Source organism: Urocitellus parryii, chromosome X (genome assembly GCF_045843805.1).
Source record: "Urocitellus parryii isolate mUroPar1 chromosome X, mUroPar1.hap1, whole genome shotgun sequence".
In the NCBI taxonomy this organism is placed as follows: Eukaryota; Metazoa; Chordata; class Mammalia; order Rodentia; family Sciuridae; genus Urocitellus; species Urocitellus parryii.
In genome coordinates, this window is record NC_135547.1 from 67,186,130 (window position 1) to 67,199,529 (window position 13,400).

The window sequence follows — 13,400 nt, forward strand, 5'->3', positions numbered from 1 at the left end:
TGGAAAAACTGATCTGAGATTATTGTTCAAGAGCTTGTTTGTCAGGTCATGAGAGACTTGACTAGTGAAAAAAGGAAGCAAAATTTGTAGTAGGCAGAATATAGATTTAATATTATTCTCCCTCAGCATCCATATTTTTGTGGCTTAGAATCTTAGAAATTGTCTCTTCATATACTAATAATTGTCCAGAATTTTTATATTTTCTTCTATTACCTGCTCCAACATATTGTACAATCTGCTTTCAACTTCTTTTGGTGGCCATGTTGTCCATGACTCCCCCAGTTAGGGTTTATCTAGAACCAAATTGGGTTTCAGTGTACAGAGTATCATACTTATTTAGCTTTGTTCTTGCTATTTCTACATTCTAGGATATCTTTCTTGTAGTGCTATTTTTTCGTAACTCCAAGTGGCTATGAAACATGTAAGAGAAATCAGTTTGTATTTTTCCATAAGCTGAAACATGAATTTGTGGTTCTCAGAAAATCTGTCTATAGTTTATATTTTTTTCACCAAATTCTTATTTTCTGTATATACATCCACATTTAGGAAATAGAAGAATAGCAGAGGTTTGTTTTTCTAATATTTTCTTTTAATTCAACTGTTGTTTCCTATAAACACAGAAAAGCTGAATTTGTTTTTATTAAGTTAACATTATTGCATAACATGAAAATGGCAGAGGAAAATGCCACATAATTGATGGCCATATGGAATTAGTATGGAAGGTATGGCAGTCCAGTTTAACACTGAAACCTATTGACTGAAAAATCTGCAATGTAGTGTCCATATTTGAAGAAGGTTTTAGATCATGTTTCAAAAGAAGTATTGACAAATTAGTACATCTTAAGGATGATTAAATCATAAACAGTCTGGAAATAAGGTCATATGAGTAAAGTTTGAAGGAACCTGGGACATGTAGTCTATACAAGAATCAATTAAAGGATACAATGGCTATTTTCCAACACGTGAGAACTAGCTTGTGGAAGATGGATAATAATCTAGGTGCTCTGAAAATAAACACTAACATAAATTATAGTAAACTTACCAGGAAAAGATCAGTGAAAGAAGAATTTCTTTAAAAAGATGTCATTCAATTAAATAGAATTTCCAATAGTGAAATGTTTAATTATTATTATAATCATCTGTTATAGATGTCATAAAAATAAATAAGAATATGGGCTCTACTTCTAATATTCATTTCAAGACTAAAGTTATTTGAATCTAAGTTTATTTATTTATGTTGTTATTGTTGTCCTGGAAAAATACGTGTTTTGTCACAGTGTAGAAGAACATTCTTTGAGTTTCCTTAAATTCTTTCCAATAAGATTATTCTTGGTTCAAATACATAATTGCTTAGTTAACTCCCATACACTGTGTACACAATTACTTGTATTTTTCAAAATAAATTTCAAAATCTCATTGAAGTATTCCATGGAAACAGGCAATGTGGAAGAAACCCTGGATTTTACTATCATCCCTGCCCTTTCATTACCACCAAGAATAGATTTACACAATATTTTCAACTTTGAAGAGTCTGGAATCAATAACAACTATAATATATTTGGCATTTTACTGTCCATAAACTGCATACCAAATGTCTATAATATAAGGAGCTAATATTTACATTTATTAATTGAACTTAATGAGAATGGTGTAAATCTTCCAATTTTCTGCACAGACATGGTGGAAAATTACATAATTGGTATTGAAATAGAAAATTGTCCTGTCATTCATGCCAGATGCAGAAATTTAAAAATGCAATGCAAATACTGTTTTCAACCAAGGCAGCATCATCTACAATGACTCAAGACATAAAAACTGTTTATTTCTGTATTTTCATTGCCCTGTGAAGCAAAAAAGAGACATTCCCCATAGAATAAAATTAATTTAGGCCATTCAGCATTGAGACTTTAGCAGAGAACTGTAATAGATTATCATCTCTCTCTCTCTGTCTCTCTCTCTGTCTCTCTCTCTCTCTCTCTCTCTCTGTGAGTGTGTGTGTGTGTGTGAGAGAGAGAGAGAGAGAGAGAGAGAGAGAGAGAGAGAGAGAGAGATGGAAAGCAACATTTTTATAATACTGAGTTAATGTGGTGGGACAGTTGAAGCTATATTTACTGATATTTGTAGTCTAGATGAATAGCCATGAAAACAAAATATTTTAAGTAACTTAATCTTTGCAAATTATTCCTAATTCTTATGTTTGAAATAATTTAGTGAAGCAAAGAAGTCCACCAGATTCCTAACAATTAGTATATGCATTGCCTTTTTTAAAGTGAACAATAAATCTCCTGTGATCTTCCAGTTTCAAATTTTTCACCTGGAAAGTTTTATTGGTGATGACAGCTGACAGACATTCCTTACAAACATCATGGTTTTGGAAAGTAGTTTGCATATTTTGGCACTTCATTTTAGAGAGGAACTGAAATAAGTTGCTGCCAACATTCCATTAAATTACACCTTTAAAAGTCTTTTTTGATGTCTCCACTATTTCATTTCAATATTTTTGAAAAATCCTAGAATAAGTACAGTTATGCATTCCCTAAAGAATGGCCTCCAGTAATCAGCCCTTACAAAGTTCAGGAGGTCCTATTTTCATGGGGGAAGTGCTTTAATCAAGATTAATTTTTTCCAGTTTTCAGTAATCGGAGCTCTTCCTGGGTTTTCCTCAACTCTCCTTTAGGATGAAATTATCAAATTTCCATGGCAATTAAATGAAAAACTATGAGTGTATGGATCGTTCTGTACAATAGTCACCAAGGTACAAGTGAAATTAACTAATGAAAAAAGAAAGTGTAGGATTTAGCATGAAGGCCATAGACTTATAAAATACAGGCCTATGGCAGAGCTCCTCTGCTGTGAGTTTTTCACTCTTGCCAGATGAATTTCCTGCTTTATCTGTATTTCCATCCAAAGTTAACTCTTATCAAAACTTCTGTAATTAAGAAAACAAATAACAGCATAAAAAAATTTTTCTATTATACACAAAACACATTTAGGCCACACGGAAATAACTGGTAACTGGAAGTTTTTAAAATATATTTCATAAATCATATTATTATCTACATGATATTTTTCAAAGACACTTAAAAATATAGATTTGATATGAAAATATCATTAAACTAACTACCATTTCTGGAAAGTTCTTGAGGTTGGAAAATAACCTGTAGCCCTCAAATATTAGTTAATGGCATTATTTTTTCTTTCTTTGAACAACCTGGTACTCCTAATGGAAATTAATGTTTTTGAAACTCAGTATGTTGAATTTTCTTTCCAGCTATGTTCACATCTGGTAAACACAATTTCAAGGATACATGGGAATATTCTGGAGAAGGGCACCTGAAAATTGAAGAAGACACTGAATCAGAGTATCTCAAGTCTGACTATATCAGAATTACCAAGGGAGCTTACAAAAATTATTCCAAATCTTACCTCTGGTATTATGATTTATTTCATGAATTAAGTATATTTGATGCAACTTGACTGTAGAGTACATGACCTGGATAATTGTATTATTTCTCCCATTTTATCCAATCTAATTGTCTTTTCCCATCTTATATTTCCAGGTTTACACAGACATATAGCAACATATAGTCTCTGATGTCTATTCATATTCAAATGAATTCAACTGTTACAAGAATCCTCCAATTTGATCCCTGGGTCATGTTCCAGTTATAGTGATTTTCTTTAATTGTCTCGATTATGTCAAGGTCCTCCCTGCCTTAGGGACTTCACACAGTTTCTGCATCATACCATTAAAAAATCCATAATAGTGAAAAATTTTTAAAAAACCCATCAAATAAATCCACTAAATCATTACAATGAAATATAAGTGGAGAATATTTACAATCTTGTAATATGAAAGGTATTTTCAAACACTGAAAATTTAATATTTATTTGAATTTTCAGTAAGCATTATATGAAATGGGACAAAATTTTAAAGATAACAAAAGTTATTTATGCAATAAGAAGAATCTCTCTGAGGTGAAGGTCAGGTCTCAGATCTGCTTAGAGAATCCTCCCTTTTCTGTCTCCTTCCAAACCCCCAGATACCAGAAAGAAGGTGCAACAAATGTAGCATCTGAGATTTCAGGGCTGCTGCAGGGGCAGGATTCAGCAAGGGTGCTTTCACTGTCATTTCTGCTACTGTGGGGCACTAGTGACCACCTTCCTGGGCAACATGGTTAGCTACCTATTGTTCCTGCTGTTCTTTGTGTGCATTCTGTTCAAGTAATAAAATTAACTGTACTGTTGGGTGAAGGATCCTGCTGAGCCAGAGCTGAAGTGAAGAAAATCATTTTCAAGTGGCTATGTAGCAGCCAGCACAGGTGGGATATTGGGAATTCATAAAGGAAGTTGCCACAGTTGACTATTGTGTGGTTGAGAGTGTTTCTCGGCCAAGGAGGAAGAGTTTCCTTTCTTGCTGTCAGTCCTTAAGAGCAACTGGGAAGATGCCAGTAACTAATCAGACAGGTACATCTACCCTTGAGGTCCAATCCTGGATAATTCATATCAATAGTGATGGAATACTTGAGGCTTGTGGGGGTTTATACTCCTTATCATAAATGTGGAATTTTCAGGAGTTTCCTGAGCTTCAGGCTTCCAACAGAGATCAGCCTCTGTGCAGTAAGTAGGAGTATTAATCACATATCAAAGCACACCAACAGATTTCCAAAGTACATTATAAAATATCCAATTTGGAACTCTGTACCAGCCTGCTATTGAAGTATATAATTTGTCTGCCATCTCCAGTAGATCCCATTCTATAATATGAGAAGGGAAGCTGAGAACTACTACAACCAGCTTTTTCTCCAGGCCCAAACAGCTCACAGCATGGTGAGGAACACAAAGACTTTAAGGTTAACAATTCCCAGCCTTTGACCAAAAGATTACAAAGCCCAAAAGTAAATACAAAGAATGGTATGACAACAAAAGCACTGCAAATACATCCTTGCTAACAGTTTGAACAAGTCAATGGAAACAAGACCTTTATTTCTCTTTAATGTTGTTTTTCTATTGCCCGCTTTTCCTTTTCTAACATTTTTTACAAGTGTAATTATTTTTATTTCTATTTTCTATATTTTATTAGTATATTTTTATCTTTTTTACATTCTTCATGATTATGTATGTGTTCTCACTGTGCTGATAAGTTTGAGAATGAATATATATGTAAAATATATAATATATAACATTATATTATACATGTAATATATATATAAAAACTCATAAAGTTCAAGAAATAAAAACCAAGAATCATAAGTGGTATAGCATTAAATTTAAAACTTTCTGCACAGAAAATGAAACAATAGAGTGGAGAAGGAGCCTATAGGATTGGAGAGGGCTGGGAATATAGCTCAGTTGGTAGAGTGCTTGCCTTGCATGCACAAGACCCTGGGGTCAATCCCCAGCACCACATACATACACATGAACAAATATATGAGAGTATATATAAATATGTATGTATAAATGCTATCCAGTTTCATCCATTTACCAGCAATTGACATAATTTCATTATTTTATTATATCTTATATATATCCTTTTATATATAATATATATTATAAATTTTTATATAATATATATAATAAAAGAATGAAATTATGTCATTATAATTATAAAAATTATGTCATTATAATCATAAAATCTCAGCTATTCACTCTTCTAAAAGGTGATTAATAATAAGAATATATAAACAATTAAAAAATGTAACACCAAAAACTAATTACCCATTCAATAAATAGACAAAATATTTAAAGAAAAAATTCTCAACATAAGAAATAAAAATGGGCAACAAATATATGGAAAAAAAGTTCAACACCTTTAGCAATCGTTGAGACACAAATCCAAACTATACTGTGATTTTTTCACCCCATTTAGAATGGCAATCATCAAGAATACAAATAATAATAACTCATGGAAAGAATATGGGGGAATATTTATACACTACTTTTGGGACAGAACATTAGAATCACCTGGGAAAGCAGTATGGGGGTTCTTTAAAAGGCTAAGACTGGAACTATCATATGACCCAAATCTACCACTCCTTGGTCTTTATTCAACAGCACTAAAATCATTACACTATAATAATACATACATAATAATGTTCATAGCACAATCCAGGACAGTCAATGTAGGTCTCCATACATAGATGAATGAATAAAGAACATGTGGTACATATAAACAATGTATTTTTCCTCAGTCATAAAAAAAGAATGAAATTATGTAATTTACTGGTAAATGGATGAAATTGGAAAACATCATGCTAAGTGAAATAAGCAAGATACAGAAATTTGAAGATCAAATGCTTTCTTCCATATGCAGAGGCTAAAGAGAAAAACAAAAGTAAAAGAGAATCTTGTGAATATAGAAAGATATTAGTAGAACAGAAGTGTAAAAACAAGGGAGAAGAAGGAGGGCAAGGGGAAGTACTGGTGAATGAAATTTATCAAATTATACCAGATAAATACATGAATATACCCTATTTATTCCAATTTTATAAATAAATATAATGTATCAATTTAAATAAATAAATGTAAGATCAACAGAGTAGAGCAAACATCAAGGGGACGAAATAGGGGAAGGAAGGTGGCAGTACTGGTCATTGAAATAGAGAAAACTATATGATAAATATTTGTGAATATATAAAAATAATTTCACTATTATGTATAACTTTAATGTAATAAAAAGTTTATAACAAAAAATCTGAAATAAAATAAACATATAGAGACAGATAAGAAGAAATTATTGAAAAATCCACTGCAAATGTCTATTTTTCAGGATAAACTTAGTAAGGATATCAGTCACCCAGAGGAAAATAATGACTAAGAACGTGGAGAAATTTCACAGAGAAAGAAATACAAGTGGCTACTGTAAATATGAGATTATTGGTGAATGACTGTTAGTTAGCAATTAATATTAAAGCAAAAAATTACGTAAAATACAACATTCATCAATCTAATTGGCAAAATATACAGTATTTATGTTGTGTTTATATTACACAAGAATATTTATGAATCAAGGTTCCTTTTTTCTTGCCCTCCTCTAAGAAATCATCTGTAGATACATAGATTTATTTCTGGCATTGAAGACCTCTTCAATTGAACTATGTACTGTTTTTTATGCTAGTATCATCCTGTCTTTATTTCTATAGCCCTATAATATTTCAGATCAGAAATGGTGATGTCTCTACCTTTGTTCTTTTGTCCAAGATTGCATGACTATTCAAGGTTTTTTGTGTCTCATATAAATTTTAGTATTATTTACTATATTTCTGGGAAGAAATCAATTGCCATTTTGATGAGGAATGTGTTAATATTGTCAGTCAATTAGGTTGGTGTGGAAATTTTAACAATATTATTTTTTAATGTGATGAACCCAGTGCCTCACACATGCTAGGCAAGCGCTCTACCACTGAGCCAGAACCCCAGCCCAACAATATTAATTTTTAATCCATGAAATTTTTGTGTCTTCTTAAATTTATTTTGTTGGTATTTTGTAATTTATTTATCATTTCTACCTGAATAAGTCTGGAGGAAAATAAGACAAGCTTTAAATAAATATATAAACAAACAAATAAATTGAGAAGTATGTCAATATTGGCATACTCAATATTGTTAAGACAGAAGTTATTCCCTATCAGACTTATAGATCAATACAATCCCAATCAAAATTCCAGAAAGCTACTCTGTGTATATTAACAAATTAATTCTGAAGTTGATATAGAAAGAAAAATTATCCAGAAGAGTCAATACAACAATTAAGAACAACAAAATTAGAGGACTAACATCACCCAACTTTAAGATTTAACACATAATTACATAGATCAGCACATTATAATACTTATGGAAAAACAGACATGTTAATGAATGGAACTCAATACAGAGGCCTGAAGTAGAACCACACAAATATAGAAAACTAGTCTTTGACAAAGGAGCAAAGACAATTCAATGGAGAAAGGGTATGCTTTCCAACAAATACCACTGGAACAAATTGATGTGAATGTTCAAAAACATCATCTAGACAATGATCTTACAACTCTCACAAATTAAATCAAATGGGATCATAAATTTCAATGTTAACATCCAAACCTCTAAAACATCTAAAAATAACATAGGTGAAAATATAGGTGACACTGGATTTCATAATGAGTTTGTAGAATCAGCACCAAAAACCTGATACAATAATGTTGAGAAGCTATGCTATATTAAAATAAAAAATGTATACTCTGTGAAAGTCACTATTAAAAGAATGAAAGAGCAAGCCATATACTTTGAGAAAGTATTAGCAAACATATATTTCATAAACTACTTTTATGAAAATACAGAAAAACACTTTTTTTCATTAACATCTTTTTAATTAGTGCATTACATAAATATATATGTATATACACACACACACACATATATATATATATATAATATTGGAATTTATGTGATATAATTATGTAAGCTTTGAATATGATTAGCTACAATTCAGTTCACAGTATTTCCCATCTATACCCCTCCTAACTTTGTTCCCTTTTCTCTACTTAACTGGCCTTTCTTCTGTTTATTTAAAGTTTTTAAAATTAGTGCTTTATAAATTCACATAAAGCTGAAATTCACTGTGGTATATTCCCACATGTACACAGGATAGTTTGTTCAATTTCTGTCCATTTTTCCCCACCCTGCCTCCCTCTCCTTCAACCACCTTTCTCTACTACATCGATCTGTCTTCTGTTTTTATGGAATTATACACACCCACCCCACCCCCACACACATACATCCAATTTTCCCTCTTATTTTGATCTAGCTTCCACATATGAGACAAAAATTCAACCCATGAATTTCTGAGGTTGGCTTATTTCAATAAGCATCATGTTCTATATTCCCATCCATTTACCAACAAATGCCATAATTTCATTATTCTTTATTGTTGAGTAAAACTCCACTGTGTATATATGCCACATTTTTTGAAAAAAAGATATAAGCTTATTTATTTTTAGTTAGAACATAGCTACAAAAATATTAAATATTGTAAAACACTTTTGAGGACATGAGACTAACATAATGATATATATTTAATTTAGTAAGTAATACTGAAAAATCATAAAGAAACATTACACAAAAAAATGCTACCAAAATAATAGTTGCATACTAAAGGGAAATATATTTCTCTAAGTACAACATAGTTTTATGTGAAGTTTTATTTTTTTAGTATATGAAAAAATGTTTAATCTTACTTACATCAGAAATGTAAATTAATACACCAAGCTACTATTTTTTCACCATTTAGAAAAACTATAAAGTGTTTGATAACATACTTTGTTGGCCCCACATGGCTGTGATATGTTAAAACAGTATGGATATTCCTTGGAAATCTGGGAATGGAACCACCATTTGACCCAGCTATCCCTCTCCTCAGACTATACCCAAAGTACTAAAAAACAGCGTACTACAGGGACTCAGCCACATCAATGTGCAGCACAATTAACAATAGCTAAACTATGGAGCCAACCTAGATGCCCTTAAGTGGATGAATGGATTTAAAAAAAATGTGATATATTAATGGAATATAACTCAGCAATAAAAGAGAATAAAATCATGGCATTTGCAGGTAAATGGATGGAGTTAGAGAAGATAATGCTAAGTGAAGTTAGCCAATCCACATTTAACAAATGCCAAATGTTTTCTCTGATATAAGGAGGCTGACTCATAGTGGGGTAGGGTTGGGGAGCATGGGAGGAATAGAAAATTCTAGATAGGGAAGAGGGGTGGGAGGGAAAAGGAGGAGGAAGGGAATTAGCAAGGTGAATGTGTTCCTAGTCCCTTCGTGGTTGATGGTCACTTGGCTACCTTGTCGTCGGGGGTAGAGACACGGAATCAACACACAGATTCTGGGAGCTGGTGAGAGAACTGGCTGGAGACCCGCCTCAGGTCGTCTTCCAGTAGCTCAGTTTCTTTTTGGAATGCACACAATTGTTATAGGGTTCGAGTGGGGTGTGCCTGTCAATCATACATAAGCAAGGCAATATCCATAAGCCAATCAACTTCTGCCTAACATAACCACGCTGTGAGGAAACTCTAAATATTGTTGTCCTAGCAAAAAGCAATCTGGAAGGGTCTTTAGCCCTTACTGAGTCAGGGGTTTCATGCCCTGAAGCCCCTGACTCCAGTTTCTTGGCTGAGCAGTATGGCAATGCTAACCACAAGTGCCACATGTGTCTCATGGTTTCACCCCATCCTGCAGGCGCTCCTGTCAGGCCTGAACATGGATATTTCAGGCACTTCTGAGCTGCTAGTAGCTGCTAGCTGAGACTGAAAGTTATTCCAACAGCAAGGATGGTGGAATATGATAGACATCATGTACATGTATAAAGACACGAATTGGGTGTCAACATTCTTTATATACAGAGATATGAAAAATTGTAGTATATATGTATAATAAGTATATATAATTGTAGTATATATGTATAATTGTAGTATATATGTATAATAAGAATTGTAATATTCTGCTGTCATTTTTTAAAATTAATAAAAATCTGCTGAGTCAATGGGAATATATATTGATAACTTCAGAGATATTATGCCACATTTTTTATCCATTCATCTTTTGATGTGCATTTGAACTGATTCCATAATTTGATTATTATGAATTGCACTGCTGCTATAAGCATTGATGTAGCTGTATCAGTGTAGTATGCTGATTTTAGATCTTTTGGATAAATACTGAGTATTGGGATAACTGTGTCATATGGTGCCTCCATTCTAACTTATTTGAGGAACCCTCATGCTGCTTTCCAGAGCAATCATACTCATTTTTAGTTCCACCAACAAAGAGTGTACCTTTTCCCACACATCTTTAGCAGCATTTATTATTATTTGTATTCCTGATCATTGCCATTCTAACTTGAAATGAAATCTCAATTTAGTTTTCATTTGCAATTCCCTGACTTCTAGAGCTGTTGAACATTTTTCATATATTTTTGACAATTTTTATTCCTTTTGAAAGAGACTTCTGTTCTTTGGTCAAGTTTTTGCTGTTAAGTTTCTTGGATTCTTTATATATTCTGGATATTAATACCCTGTATGAAGACCAGGTAGAAAAGATTTTTTTCACATTCTGTAGACTCTCTCTTAACTCTTTTTTTGTCATTTCCTTTGTAATGTGGAAACTTTTTAATTTGAAGGCATCCAACTAATTGATTCATGGTTCTATTTCTTGTCTTTCAAGAGTCTTGTTAAGGAAGTCTTTATACCAATATGTTAAGAGTTTTGAGCTTACATTTTCTTCTAGCAGTTGAAGTTATGGAGCTCATTCCTAGGACTTTGATTCACTTTGAGCTGATTTTATGCAGAATGAGAGAAAGGTATCTACTTTCATTCTTCTACATATGACTATACAGTTTTCCAAGCACTGTTTGTTAAAAGAAGTATCTTTTCCCCAATGTATGTTTTGGCACACTTGTAGAATATCTTTAGTTTCTTTCTTTAGTGTTCTATAGTTTTTATTTTAAAGGTCATTCACCTGCTTGGTTAAATTTATTCCTACATTTTTTTGTTGTTGTAATGTGAATGGGATAGTTTTCCAAATTTCTTTTTCAGCAGATTCATTAATGGAATATAGGAAAGTGATTGATTTATATATGTTAATCATGTATCCTGCTACATTGCTTCATTTGTTTATCAGCTTTATAAGTCTTGTGGTTGGGTTTTTGGATATTCTAGTACACATTTTTTTTATTAGTTGTTCAAAACATGACATAGCTCTTGACATTTCATACTTTGGATTCAAGTGGGTCATGAAATCCCATTTTTACCCCGTATACAGATTGCAGAATCACATCAGTTACACATCCACATTTTTACATAATGCCATATTAGTAACTGTTGATAATTTGACTTTTTTCCTATTCATATCCTGTTAATTTTCTTCTCTTGCCTGATTTCTCTAGCTAAAGTCTCAAAGACTATGTTGAATAGGAAAGGTGAGAGTAGACATCATTTTCTTGTTCCTGTTTTTACAGGAAATGCTTTTAGTTTAGTTATTTTTTTTCCCATTCAGTATGATGTTGGTCTTGGGTTCATTGTATGTAGCCTTCACAATGGTTACATAATTGTCTTTTACTCCTGTTTTCTAAATTCTGGTTTTATTTTTTTTATTGAATTTAAAAAAAAATAAATGAAAGCAGAATGCATTACAATTCTTATTACATGTATACATCACAATTCTTCATATCTCTGGTTGTATATAAAGTATGTTGACACCAATCCATGTCTTCATACATGTACTTTGGATGATGATGTCTATTAAATATGAATGTGTGCTCAACTTTGTCTAATGCTTATTCTGCATCTATTGAGATAATCATTTTTTTTCTTGTCCTTAATTGTATTTATCTGGTGAATTACATGTATTGATTTGTGTATGCTGAACTGTCGCGACCCCTTGCCCGCAAGGAAGACGCAACTCGGGAATCTTCTCTCAGCAGTTTATTCAGGTCCTTGATACTTTTTCTTCTATCTCCTGGATGCCCCTCCCAGCCTTAATAAAGCACCTCAAGCCCCAATGCGAAGCTGCCACGTGGACTTTTCTCACAGGGTGCCAAGTCACAGCATGCCAACTCATTCTGATAAGGAGTTGTTTGTCACAGACTACAGGGGAAACCAGCGCCATCTTGTAATGGCGGCCACAGTTCACAGAAACGGCTCACCACAGTTCCCCCTTTTTTTGTTTTTATATGACAATACAGGCGAGAGTAGAGGTCCTATCCCACTGTGCAGAAGTGGCTGCATAGTATGGCTCAGCCCTAAGGAGGCGCCTTCCCCAGATCCGAGGCCATATCAGCCGACGCCTTTTTTCGTGGGGCGGGGCGTGGATAAGGTGGGGTAAGGAAGGACGTCAAACCCGCATGCAATAGGACATGCTCTCCTTGAGGTCCACTCCAAGGATCACTCAAGTGCAGTGCCTTGCCTCGCATCCTGTACCGTGACGATGGTGGACGGAGGGGGATAGCTGAGGCTGAACTGTGGCTGTGTACAATGACAAACAAGTTGACAGCACCCTGAAAGAAAGGCACGGACTTTAAAGCGATAGAGAAGCACTAGTGTGGAAACCCATCTGTGTGCAATGGCAGCAAGACCGGCAGAGTGCAAGGGCTTTCCAACACTAAGAGAACAGCGAGGAAAGACATGTCGATCCCAGTGCAATGTTATAATAACTTGGGGTGCAACGACCATGTCAAAGATTTACTGTTTAAGATGCGCAAGCCAAACTTGAGGTGAATTGCCATTTTCTAAAGCTGCAAGAGCTTGTATGATCATAGCCTTATCGTGAGCATTGCGGGCCTTGAGGCGACAGAGAAACCACAAACAGAGGAACATACCGAAGCAACACATTGCACCAAAAACGCCTACCCCCACCCACTCTT

General features: G+C 33.6%; 1 protein-coding gene across 1 annotated transcript in view; it reads left to right on the forward strand.

The window, feature by feature from the left end:
• The window catches only part of LOC113197828 (histone H3-like centromeric protein A), an 83,290-nt gene that overhangs the window by 26,317 nt on the left and 43,573 nt on the right, over positions 1-13,400 (forward strand).